This window comes from Hirundo rustica, chromosome Z (assembly GCF_015227805.2).
Source record: "Hirundo rustica isolate bHirRus1 chromosome Z, bHirRus1.pri.v3, whole genome shotgun sequence".
NCBI classification, from domain to species: Eukaryota; Metazoa; Chordata; class Aves; order Passeriformes; family Hirundinidae; genus Hirundo; species Hirundo rustica.
The window spans coordinates 18981809-18995477 of record NC_053488.1 but is presented as its reverse complement, the minus strand read 5'-3'; the positions used below and the strand labels follow the sequence as shown (position 1 = coordinate 18995477).

The 13669-nt window shown below is 38.8% G+C and overlaps 1 protein-coding gene across 3 annotated transcripts in view; it reads right to left on the bottom strand.

The window, feature by feature from the left end:
* Window positions 1-13669, bottom strand: part of PRLR (prolactin receptor) — a 151841-nt gene that overhangs the window by 70298 nt on the left and 67874 nt on the right. Inside the window, exon 1 of one of the 3 annotated variants that reach the window (XM_040090966.2) lies at window positions 11952-12049. The exons of the other annotated variants lie outside the window; for them this stretch is intronic. The gene's annotated coding sequence lies outside the window, so the exon portion shown is untranslated. Of the gene's footprint in view, window positions 1-11951; window positions 12050-13669 lie in introns of those variants that run through there. 3 annotated transcript variants of the gene reach the window in all.

Sequence of the window (13669 nt, the reverse complement as noted above, 5' to 3'; positions counted from 1 at the left end):
GGCAGCTGTCCCTGAAGCCCCTGGAGGAGCCCACAGTGGAGCAGGGAGATACCCAAAGGAGGCTGTGACCCCATGGGAAGCCCGTGCTGGAGCAGGCTTCTGGCAGGACCTATGGCCCATGGACAGAGCAGCCCATACTGGAACGGGTTTGCTGGCAGGACTTGTGACTCCACAAGGGGCCCACAGTGGAGCAGCTTGCTCCTGAGTGACTGCACTCTGTGGAGGACCCGGACTGGAGCAGTTTGTGAAGACCTGCAACCCATGGGACATTGGAGAAGTACATGGAGGACTGTCTCCCATGGGAGGGACACCTTGCTGAAGCAGGAAAAGAGCATAAGGAAGAAGGAGCTGACCACAACTTCCACCCCTTGTTCCCCTGTATTGCTCAGGGGAAGGCAGAGAAATAAAGTAGAGCTGAGCCTAAGAAGAAGAATGGAATAGGGAAATTTTTTCTTTTAAATTTGTTTTCTCATTATTATTCTAATTTCTCTACTCTCATGTTATTAAGTAAAAAATTAATTTACCTGAACTGCCTGTGATGGTAGTTGATGAATGATTCTCTCCTTGTTCTTATCTTGACCCATGAGCCTGCTGTTATTTTCTCTCCCCTGCCCAGCTGAGGAACCACACTGACAGTGTGGCTTAGGTGAGCACCTGGCAGCCAGCCAAGGTCAACCCACTGATAGCGCAGTTTTACAGTTACGTTTCCACACAACATGCTAATTAGCTATAATTATTACTGTACAGTTTCTATGATGACCAGAGTCTCTAGATCTAATTGCTTCACTGGGTACAGTACAAACATCAAAGATATATTTCCCTTTTCAAAGAGTGTGAAACCTAACAATTTCATGCATAAAAGCTTCTCAGTAATTCAGACTAGAAGAGGTTTCAGGAGGTCATTTAGACCCCAAGAGCGCCAAGGAGGGATCAACAATGCCAATATAATTCCTTAGATTTGCTTGATCTATCCAATTTGTGGAATTTTGAAACCTCCTTAGGTAATGTAGACTACTTATACAGTATTTATATTAATAAAATGTTCTTAATATCTATTCTACATCTTTCCAGCTACAACTTAATCCAATTACTTCTTTTGCAGGCTGAGAACGACAGAACAAGGGACTGCTCCTGCTCCTCTGCCGAGCTCAGACACTTCTTTGAGCACTCTAAATATATCATCTCTTATTTAGAAGCAGCAGTCTTGATTATTTTTCTCATATGCCACATTCTCCAGATCTCTAAATCTTACTCTGCTGCAGACTCCCCATCTATCTTTTTGAAGCACTGTGCCTCTGAAATACAAAGTACTTTAGCTGAGGCCTTGAAAATATTAAAGGGAATAAGAGAAACACTTTGCACAACTCAACTCAACTCAAACCACACTTCCATTTGTAAATACCAGCATGGAATTTACTTTTTGCACAGCAGGATGATGTTGTTGGTTCCTGTTCTTCTTTTGTAGTGTTAAATCCCTCATTTATACCTGTTTAGATCTGATTATTAAAATGATTGGAGAAGTCCCTCTGCTCAAATTAAGATGCAAATGAGACTATATTCTGAAGTCAACAGTACAGTTTTTATTAAACAGTAAATGTGAGGGAGAGAGAGTTGGAGGGAAAAACGAGGAGGGGGAGAAAGAAAGTTACAGAAAAAAAAAAATATATGACCACTCCATATATTCCAACAATGTCTTATTGGTCCTCTTCTTTTGGTTTTCTCAGTGGTTGCAGTCTTATGGAGGTGATGGTAGCAGACTATATCCATCAAGTGTTGGAGGGAAAGAACCCAAAAACCACCAGGTCTATGGGTTTTATATTATCATGAGACTATTTGGAAATGCCCCCTGTACATCCCACTGGATCACGGGACATTTCATGAGTCTTTGACATCTTCTAAAATGCTGTCTCTTACCATTGTTAGTAGAATCACTCATGGTCCATTATAGCCAATGAGCCAAGATGAATACTTTCATCCTACATGTGACTGTCCTGGTACTTTGGAGGGGAGTTTTTACAGCTGAGTCATTATGTAAGAGAGGACATTGGCATGATAAGAAGGACTTATGCCTCCTCTCAAGATTCGTCTTTTATCAACCTCTTGCATTATCTGGAGACACAGCCTGTAGCCCCAAGCATGCACACCCTTCTGCACTCTGCATCACTAGCAAGGCACTCAGCCAATTGTTTGAGCTGTTAGCACCAACAGACCAGTCTCTTACAGCACCTGCATGGTTTGAGTCATTAATCACTAGAAATCCAGTCCCTCACAATGCCAATTATCTTCCTGAACCCTTGTTACCTCAGTCCTGTATTTGTGCATTTATGTATCTGTGTTTCAGAACAGCACCTTAGGCTTCTTTCTGCTAAGCAAGCTTTTATTTATTAGAAATCATAAAGCAATTATAATGTAGAAATTATGTTTTTCTCTTCTTCTTCTCCAATAAGCTAAAGTTTCTCTCCTTTCACCATTATCTAGTGCAATGGTATAATGCTATCCATGTCACTGATGACATGTAGGTTAGTTGCCACACCAAGGAGCTTTCTGCCCCTTTGCTCAGACAGTGACCCACTGATAACCAGTTATAAATAATTTTCCAAGGACTTGCCATCCTGCACAGTAGCTTCTTATAGACTATGCATTTCTAGCTAATTTTTGAAAATTTCATAAGATTGTTTTGAAAGCCTGACTGTAGTGCAAATATATGGCACCACTACTGCTCTTCTGTCCTTGAATCTTGTCACCTTCTTTAGAGGGAAACCAGAGCACTGTTGAGAATATTTCATTTCAGTGGGAACCCGTGTTGCTGGTACTTATCTCCATGCTACACATAATGGTTTTACTTCAGTGTCTTACAGGAGTTTATAATCAAGTGATCAACACAGGGAGGGTACAGCTAAAAAAAGACCTGTTAAAAATCTGCACAGAAGACACTAATTACTAATAGGCTACACAAACTGCTGACCATATCTTCTGTTGTCTAAAGAAAACCTTTCGCCTCCCTTTTCCATTGGCTGTTTTTGGATTCTAGGGTCAAGACAGTATAACATAAGGTAGGGCATGGCAGGTGCTGAGCCCACCTTCTTCTACTGCAAGTCCAGCCCCTTATGATGACATGTAAACATTTCTAAAATACATACAGAAATATGTGCATAAATATTTATAAATGCATGGACTTTATAAATTAATTTATACTTGCAAAAGTTTAGATAAGAGGTATCAATAATAAAGTTTAAATATGAATAGGAAAAAAAGTGAGAATGAAAAACAGATACACAACCACCCATTAATATGACTGATGAAACCCCAACCAAATTACTACACAGTGTTACTCGGTCAGTCTTTAGGTTCTATGCTGTTCTGCAAGATACAGACAATGTTGCCTACTAAAATGGAAAACCAGGGGAAAAAAAAAAAAATCAACTTTATAGGAACATGTGGAGGGCCACTTAGAAGAGTTTGCAATAGGTTTTCTCCAAAAGAGAAAATCCATTGGTTAAATGATAGATGTGATGAAATTTCTGAAACAAACCCAAATTACCCAGTGTGACAATGACAAGGGCAGGGGATTACACTTAGCCAAAGGCCTCTCCTGAACATGGTGCAACAGTAAACATGGCTCCTGTTAGGACTAAAGATGAACTCCTGAAAGTAGCTCAGAGGTCACCTACACCTTACACAGCAGGCTGTATTTACAAATTCAGGACATCTCCTAACCTATCATCCACGGCTGAAAGTGCTCAACACATAATTCATCATGCTTACTCTTCAACATATTGCAGCGAAGATCCAGCACAGCTGTTCAGACTTACACAATTTTTCCCACTCTAGTCTAGGGGGCAAATTGCGTTACAGGTGACAGTAATGGCATCTCAAGGAACAAGCCCTTTGGGATGCCTGCTTGCATTGGGGCAACTTCAGGCAAATCCAGGATGGGTTTAGTATGTTATTTGGAGCAGCCATGAACAAAAAGCAGCCTTGTTAAAATATATCTCCTTTTCAAGTGGCAGAAAGCATCATCTTCCTCTGTATTTCTTGGTTTTTTCCTAGTGTTCAATAGAGTTTACTATTCTTCTACTTCTGGTGTCTGCAATACAGAGTACTACCCATCCTTTTCCTTTTAAGGGTTTGAGAAAGGACAGCCCTTCAGGGCAGTGACATGTCTCTCAACAACCTTAGAGACCTCCTGCTTTGCCAGACTTCAGCTTGGCCGGAACTGCTTGGGAGACCTATCTGATCACATCTCTGGCCATGTTCTTAGCCACGCTTTCAATATGTGGATTAATAATTCCCAAACTCCTTGAGAAAAACTATATACATTTTGAAAAGAGGCTGTGAAACACTGCTCCTAGTCCACTTGGGATGTTTAATAATTCTTGTACAGGGAGGGGTCCTTTTTAATTATTTTGTTACTCCCTTTACTACTTATTTACTATATGGTGGCTTTGTTAAAACATCAGAACCTCCCAGGTCAACCGTTAAAATACACAACCTTCTTTCCACTGTGAAATAAGACATGCTTGCTTTCACTTTTATTTATTTCAGTGCCTTCTCTATGAAATCAATATTGGTTTATTGGCACAAAATGCAGTTTGTACTGTGTTGATGCAACGAGCTCCCTGCTATTACCATTTTCTAGAGCAGATCTCACCACAAGAATGGGACTAATAAATCTCAAAGCAGCTGGTACTCAACAATGTTTTTTGTAGAGGTAGATGGAGATGAAAACCTTCCAGGCATGTCAGTGGAAAGGGAAACTGTCACTGGCAACCCCAGAAGTTTCCAAAAACCATGCTAGCTTCCCGGCTGTATGAAAAATACAAGAATTTTTATCCATTTTAAGCTTCGGTTTCCTAATTGCAGGACTTAAGACCTGATCCATGGCTGGTCAACAAGAGAGTTAAAGCTCTCTTGCTGGGGCTACTAAGCGTTTATACATTCCAGCAATATGCATATGAATGAATAATGGACTTGCTGCAAAGAAAATGCCATGTCTTACCCAGCAGCACTATTAATATTATTCCATCTGTCTGTGTATTGTATTTTTGCTAACATCATCTCCCACTGGTCTGACGGCTTCCAGGGGCTTTGAATAGCTGTTTGGTAGAGTTCAGACTGGTGTTTTGTGGGGATATTTTGACGCAAGCTTTGTTGGGGAGCATGATGTGAAAACTGTGGTTTACCGTCCTTCTTTTTGTCCCACTCTGGCTTCAACTGCTAAACATCATGGACTGGAAAGGCTTTTATCCAGATGTTAAATTTCTAGGGCAAGCAACAACCCTTTACAAATACCTGTTTCTTCCCTCATCTTTTTACTGCTAGAAACTTTTTAACTTTGCCCTGAGTAGTGTTCACTTTTTAAAGCTCACTGGACTAGAATTTCCCTTGATACCTTGGTGGCTGTAGTCTATTAAGCAGTACATCTGAGCCTTTCTCATGGTTTCAACTAATACCTGTGAACATCTGTTCATAACCACTGTCAAATCTTTCTTTTGTCCTAAACATCCTCACGGTCTTCCTTTCTGAGTGGAGGTATATTTTCTCTAATTTTGCACCAGTTACCAGACATGGTTTTCCAATTCCTTGTACAGCTTTGATGTTTCACACACACACTGACTCTGGCAGTGATGAAGAAGCTGTGGTTATAGTCCTTTATTACAAACTCCAATAACACACCAATGTAGCAAATGGTAACCGGGTGCTCTAAAATATCCTCATGTCTTGGTTTCGAGCACTCTTTTTAAGCAATCTGTGACAGAGGCATCAACCTCATTACTAGTAACAAAGACATGAAAATTATTTTAATTTAACAGCTTGTGTGAAGGCTAATTTAAGAACATCCATTCTCTCCTTCGTCTGTAATTACTGAGGCAGGAAAAATTATTTTAAAAGCTTCAGCTACTTGAGAACCCATTCTGCCTTTCAGACACACAGTCCAGGCACACTTCGGTAATACGTTCACCACCATTAAAATGAGCTTAATGCTGTTATTATTGTGCTTAGAACAGCCCACAAATACCAGTTACTTCTAAAGGACTTTTTCACAGGCGTATGTACATAGTGAGTGTCGATTTCCATGACATGAGACCACCTGTTTTATGCTCAGATAACAGTATTGCTTGTTTCAGAAAAGGGCCTTGAACTCCCAAAGCTTTCCAGTTTTCCAGGAGCACTGAAAATGTCTTTTAACAGATGCTGCAGTCTATCAACATGCTGCTACTGCATACACACAGAAAAATAAACATTAGGCAACATTTAAGTCATATTCAATGAACTTTATTTATTAATTGATCACTGGGGTGATAGTGACCTGTCTCCTATTGCCACCATTTCCTTTCTTTCTAAGCTGGGTTCTTTGGCTATTTTACTTTTTTGCAATCCTGTGGTTCTAAGCAGGAATAGAAATAATTAACAGAAAAATTGTGTCTTTTGTGTATTCAGCCAGGATTGTCTTTTCAGAAAATGCTATGAACTCCACTTCAGCATAAGGATAAGGAATACTTGGAGCATAATCCCTGTCATGGTATTACAAGTGTGTGTTAGAACACTGAGATGTAGACAAGAGTTGCCTCACCTCCCCTAACACAAACTTTTGTTCTCATAATCCCAGCCCAACCGTCTTCTCTTGAATGCACATGGTCTTTTTAGGAAAACATTTGGGGATGTAGGTGTTCCTACAAACATTTTCCCATGAAGTTTTTTTTCCTTCTGGCCTTCAACTTTAGTAAGCAATATTAACTGTATTTTCCAGAATAGGAGGAAGCTGCAGGACAACCCCAAGGTGACCTGGTTGGTTTGAAGGTAGAAGAAGAGGGCCTTTTGGTCAGATTCACAGCTCTGGTCTGTTGTTTGGATGACCTGGGGCTGGGTGGCAGCCTCCTGGACAGCTCCACAGGCTCACCCCTATGCCCAATGCACATTCAGATCTTTTTATGTACCCCCACTCCCTCTGACATACTCCCACACTATTTATCTGTACTTTCCTTTTATTTTGCTTTCTTTCTACTAACATTAAATTTTCACCTAATTTCATTATCTCTTACTAAACATTTTCATACACACACTTTATAAATAAAATCCTTCTATTATAGTATAAAGAAGTATGTTCTATACATCATAACTATGTATGAACATACATTTACATACTTCATATACTTTCACCTGTATCTTTGTAAAAACACAAAAATGCACACAGGTGTGTGTGTATCTGTGAGGGCCTTTGACAGAGTTTTGTGGCAAAGAAAAAGGCAAGGTTTTCAGCAAGTACAGGGGTTTCAGAGATCACATGGGGTATGGGCCACAACCATGACAAAATGGTGACTTCTGTGGACAAAGGGAGGACTTCCAAGGCCTCATGGATCTGATACATTTCTAGGCAAAGTGGGTTGTATGGCTGGAGCAGAGGGGAAGGGCTTCTGGTAACAGTGGTCATGAGAATTTTGAGGGTCAGGTCTTCCAGCAGGAGTCAGAGGAACAGAGCCTGCACCATCTGGCGTCACAATTGTTCTTTAATTGACATCTCCTATGGTTGTAGCCTTATCTCATCCTCTCCTCATTTGTGTAAATCACAATAGAAATCTACACGGCTACCACTCAAACAAGGAATGAAGAGAGTTGCTAGATGTAAAATAACTAGGAAACAGTATAATATAATAATAATTATGGAGTGAACTTACATATGAATACTATTTTAATATACAACAGTAAAAATTACTGGGCGTTTGGGGTAATTTGGAATTACTTAGGCTAGGCAGATATATTATGATTATGATACAGAGATGATACAAGACAGGTGAGGTACGGCTTTTCCTGAAGAGAAGATTAGAAGACATACCTTGAGTGACAAATAGAGAGAAAACTATTTTTTGTCTTCCTTATATTAGGACAAAATAGTACAATCATACAAATTACCTTATCTAGACAAAAAAAAAAAAAAAAAAAAAAAAAAAAAAAAAAAAATTAATTAAAACAAAGGGGCCACATGAAGATTCTAATTTCAGATGCCTAGACGTTACCACTGAACCTGGTTACTTAGTAGTTCAGTTAAACAAGGTAGTTTAGTTAACACTGCCATCTAAATAAATAATTTCTATATTAATGTTTTAAAGACTTTATTCTTAACTTAAAGCACATACCTTCTATTTTTTTCTGTTTTTATTCTGCATTCACAAAATCATGACCCTCCCACCTTTCATAAGGTATTGTTCTTTATTTTCTCTTTGCATCATGATTAAGTAAAAGGATTCTTTTGAAAGAAAAGCCTACTCTTTTTGGATTGGCTTTCTTGAACTCTCATGATTTACCAGATAATGTTTAGGGGTGAAGAAACAGCAAGAGCAGCAATCCAATTTTTGGATCAGGCTGAGAGCAGATGTAGATTTGGCAACAAGTCATCTTTGCTTTTCCAAATACCATCTCTTCTTTCGTCCAAGAAAGAAGGGCCACACCATACAGCAGCATCCAAAATGTGCTATTCATTAAACAGATGATCTGTTGTGAATTCTAAACCCTCCATTTTTATATCATGATTGCTCCTGATTGTTCTTACTCCAGTCAGAGGTCTGAAAGTTTTCAGAAATTATCGGTGCCAAGTTTATTGACTGTTTTTATGAACCAGTACATACTTGCTCACAGGGAATGTTATGTGTCACATGTTCACCAGAAGTGGAAATGTGACAATTTAAAACCACTGTTAATATGGAATGACTTTGCCCTGAGGGAACAATGAATTTGGAAAGAGAATTGCCCTGCCAAAACCTTGGGTTACCTCAGGTTGTAATGGGTTGGAAATTCAGGAGATTAGAAAATTTCTTAAGACAAGGGAAATGAATGATATCAGATGTAACAAATATGCTGAATGAGATCTTTTCAGAGACCATTATCTGTAAATCTAGAGTGATCATAATCATAATTCTAAACTCTACACAATGGCAATAGGACTTAACCTAAATGCAATCCTTAACAGCAGAGATATTTTAACATTTCTTTTGAACATTCATTCTTTCTCATTTTTAATTCACTAATTTAGAGTGTAGCTGGAAACGAGAACAACTCTGCCTGCTTGGTCATATGCTGCTGCTAGGTATGGGGTACATGCAGTAAAGGAAGGGTCAGGCAGAGCCACAGCTGCATTTGGCTGCAAGCAGGGGAATTACCAGTGGCTCTACTGGAAGTTTTAACGTTTTAGGGCTAAAAAGTAGTTGTAAATATAGGCTGCTGGATATGAAAGTTTTTTAACAAGTAAGTTTTTAGAAGGGTTAAAGTTCATGTTAAACAGAATCATTACCAACCTGTCTCTATCTGTGATAGTTAAAAGCAAGGTCTCAGAGCAAAGTCTCTTCAGAGAGACCAGGCAATATAAAAGATAGGAAGGCCAACAGTTAGACACATTCCTTCTCTCATTATTTAGCTTGTAAAAAACCCTGTACCCTTGACTTAATAATGTTTAATTAAAATGATCCACAGTGATAACTTAGGGTGAGAGTGAGGATTGCATGATAGCTACAGCTGCAAAATTAAAATAACATGGGCTGGCTCTTTAAAAGGATTAAGATCAACCAAGGATGATCAAATAAGTTAGGCTAAACTGCCCATGCAGCCTAAGTACAGACTCATGTGACAGGAGATTTTTAATTCAGAGCTAGGCTAAGGAGAAATATGATAGTGATCACAGATGAACAAGAATGGAGACCAAACAAGGTATCCCCCACAAAACTGCAGGAGAACTGTCAGAAAAAGTTCAGTGGGAAACTCTTTGTAAGTGAAGTTGTTAGAGCATTAGATTAATCCAATTTATGAGTACAACCAAAAACTTACAGTGTAGGCTGAGCTGCTCTTTGATCTTTCCTTGTGAAGCAACCCTACAACCTCTCTGAAAGGCAGCTGTACTGAAGAAATAAATGGGAAACAAAAGTGGTGCTGAAGGCACAGAAAATTAAGGTTTTTTTCTGGGAGGAATACAACTTTGAAAGAGGGGTATTACATAGCAAGAGTTTGTGACAAAACTGTAAAAAATCCTAAACGAAGAACAAAAAGTGTATTGATGTGTACATGAGGGTACATAAATATATAGAAAACATAGAGTTGGTAAATTTGAATCTCTGTAAATAACAGAATATTAGTTTCAAACAAGAAGCAGTAGTAAGAACAAAAACATTTCTAGAATTCTTTGAGACTGTAATTAACCTGTGTTTGATTCTGGAGAGGAAAACGACCTTGGAGGGTAGAGGTTCCAGCTTAAATAGTGATACAGGTGAATTAAGTGGCTGAACTCCATTTGCTTCCATTTGCTTGTGTGGAAGTCAAACTTCCATAATCTCTAAATGAAGGCCAGAATTTTCAAAAGCCCTATTTGTCCCCTCTTTCTGATAGCTGAACTTTACTTGCTATGGGTGGCAATTGCAGATGGAGCCATGAACACTTGACACATTAAAGAGGTATATTTTGCTGAGCAACAAAAAATGATAATACAATGTAAATAGCTGAAAAACTTTAACGTCCTTATTAAAATAAAGATGAAAATTCTGAGACTGAACTATCCTACTCAGCTCAGTCCACTGGGATACATGCCTTTTCAAAGCATCACACCTTGACATAAAAAATTAGTCTGGCAGATTTCCATATCGATTTCAACAACAACAACAACTACAACTACACTACTACTAGTATTACCTTTTTTTTTTTGCTCCTGCTGGCTTTATGCTAACTGCATTTTTCCAGATTTTGTTTCCCTCCACGGATTGTGTGCTCCAAGCCATGGTAGGTATTTACATTTGGCCTTGTGCAAGAGTTTAACTAGGCTGCACTTTATCACAGGAGACTGACAAGCATTCACGCTGCAGATTTGCTGTGGATGCTTGGAGCTGTGAAATGTGCACGTGGTAAATGGCTGCTTTCCCTACACAGGCGTTCAAGCATTACTTGTTGCTAAACTTGCTCACTGCTTGGGCAATTTATCTGCCTGCCTTGGGATAGTGTCTAGTGCAGCTCAACAAGCAAACCAGTTCTCAAAAGAAGAAAAGACTGATAGCTGCAGCAGAGCATTTCTGCAGCAGAAATCTTACGCTGGTAACACAGACACAGAATCCACACAACTGTCTCGCAGGCTGCTGCGCTCTCTAGAGGGAACTCACAGCAAGGGAAACTGTATTCATTCCCAGGGTACTAATGAACTCCTAGGTGACTGTTGGAATAGTGAAAATATTACAGACGTTAATGGTACAGCGTTTCAATAAAATGCAGGGAAAATTGGCTAAAAAGATGCTTTTTGGATCAAAGCACATCGTTTTCTTTACTACTTGCCAGCTCATTTACCAGCCTTTCTCTCCTTTCTCTCTGAGATCCATTTCCCTTCAGCCTTTCACTGCCAGTCTATGCCAATACCACCACATTCTGAAGACAATAACACAAAACAGAACCTGATAACTAGTGAACCTATGTGCAGACAAAAGAGAGTGTAAAACAGGAAGAATAAAATAATAGCTAGAGGTGGAATATATGATGGCAGTTATAGGAGTTCCATGAGGATGTTTTCATTAACCAGTAACAAAAATAAGGTATACTTAGTGAACATAAAGGATATAAATCACTAACATAATGAGATTAGTACTACCAAGTGGATTAAAAATGCTTTAAAACAATAAATTCAGTCCAACTGTCACTTAAAAAAATCATACAAGGAGTGGCATCTCTGTGTCCACAGCTTATTTCAGTATTTTAAAAGAGATATCACTGACTTACAAGTAAAAATCCTTTTTCTCTTTGTCAGAATGTGCAATATAGTCAGAGCTGCAATATATTTACCATATCATATTAAGCTAAACTGAATTTACCTATCTCTGCAAGTTTTCAATTTCTGCTAACAGAACCGTAGTCTACTCTGTCCTTCATACACCAATCCCTTTACAGTCAGGTAAAGATACAGTAGGAACAGATTTAACTGCAGTACTTACTTTTGCCTGGTAATGAAATGTATGTTGACCCATGCCAGCTCATGAATGCTTCCCGAAAAAGGACTTGAAAATCCAGCGTTTCAAAGTGTTTCTCATGTATGTAAAAATGGAAAAAATCCAGAAAAAAAGAAGGGGAATGACCCAAGAGAAAGATAAACAAAGAAAAACCCTGTAAGCTTTAGAGCTCTGCCTGCAAAATATTCAGGCTGGCAGCTCTGGGAGAAATACAACTCTGTGTACTTGTACATGCTCACCCCATTAGAGGAGGAGTCAGTTTTGCAACACTTATGTTCCTTGCTTCAGGCAAAACACTGATTCTCTTCAGTGCAAGCAATGTTTGTAGTATGATGGCTGTAAAGGTGAGAGGTATACTCTGGAGCATAGGAATGCAGCAGCAGAAAAAGAATAATTGGGAGCATCAGCTACATACTCTACAGGTTGTTGTGATTCCTTTTGAATGCTTATTGCCCATGATTTTTTTTTCCCCCGAGGGAAACCTAATACCCTTTCAACATAAACTGCATCCATAATATTGTTTTGTGTACCAGTAGTCCATATTTTATATTTTAGAATATCAGAGAAAAACATGTTTTACAACAGAGTGAAAGATGTTGGCTTTACATCAAAATGTTGATTAAACAGAAGGGAAAAGGTGGTGGGTTTTTTTGTTTGTTGGTTTGGTTTGGTTTGGTTTTTTTTTTTTTTTTTTGGTTTTTTTTTTTGAGTTGAGAGCTATTTCCTGTGATTTGACAAGAGTTTCACATTGTGCAATAAGGCTGTGAATTTTACTAACATAACTATTCAGTAGTCATCTATCTCAACTAGAAACATTTTTACATATTCTTACAAATGCTTTCACTGAATCATATTTTTATCTTCTCTGTATTCAAGCCAATGAACTGAATATAAAATGTAATGTATGTATGTATAGTGAAGGTTCTTTTAAAGAAGAAGACTGAGCAAGAAGTCTATTTCATAGTGAAAGGAGATTTCAGAGGTGTGGATGCTAAGGTGTTACTAGAGTCAAGTCATTCCAATCAAGATCAGCATTGCTCACATCCTGTGGCCAAATGGATGTTCTGAAGACTATTTGAAACAATCAGTAATCACAGGAACAGTGCCTTGTCAAACATTTGTGTTTCTTGAAAAATATTTTCAGGTAAGGAGTATGTGCCTTGTGATCTACCCACATGGAAATTACAAAACTTCAGGTATGCTCCTTGAGTGTGGTTTGGCTGTGCTAAGCACCAGCTGCTGCTGAGAAGATCAGTGTCAGACTGCACCTCCGCTTACATTGCTCCTATCATGTGTGATGTGTTGTCTGTTTGACTCCATGGTCAGACAGTATAGGAAGCTTAGCTAGTACTGGAAGACAATTCCCTTTTTATTCTTCTTATTTGGAAATTTCTGAACAGACTCACTCTGAGATCAAATAAATGCTAGGAACAGAATGTATGGCTGGCAGAAAAGACTCAGCTGATGGTATCCCTAAAATGTCTCACATGCCCATTGCATTCACCCAGCTCTGAACAAATTCTACCAGTGACTCTCTGCATTGAAAGGGATAAAATTAGTCCTCATAAATAGGGAATAGGTACTTGAACAGATGCTATCCCTTTAAAAATAAGAAAAGGAACACAGGGTAGAACCTAATACATATTTAACCAGTCATGTAGCAGGCTGTGCCCAGTTGTCTTATTTCTGCACCTGCTTGACTC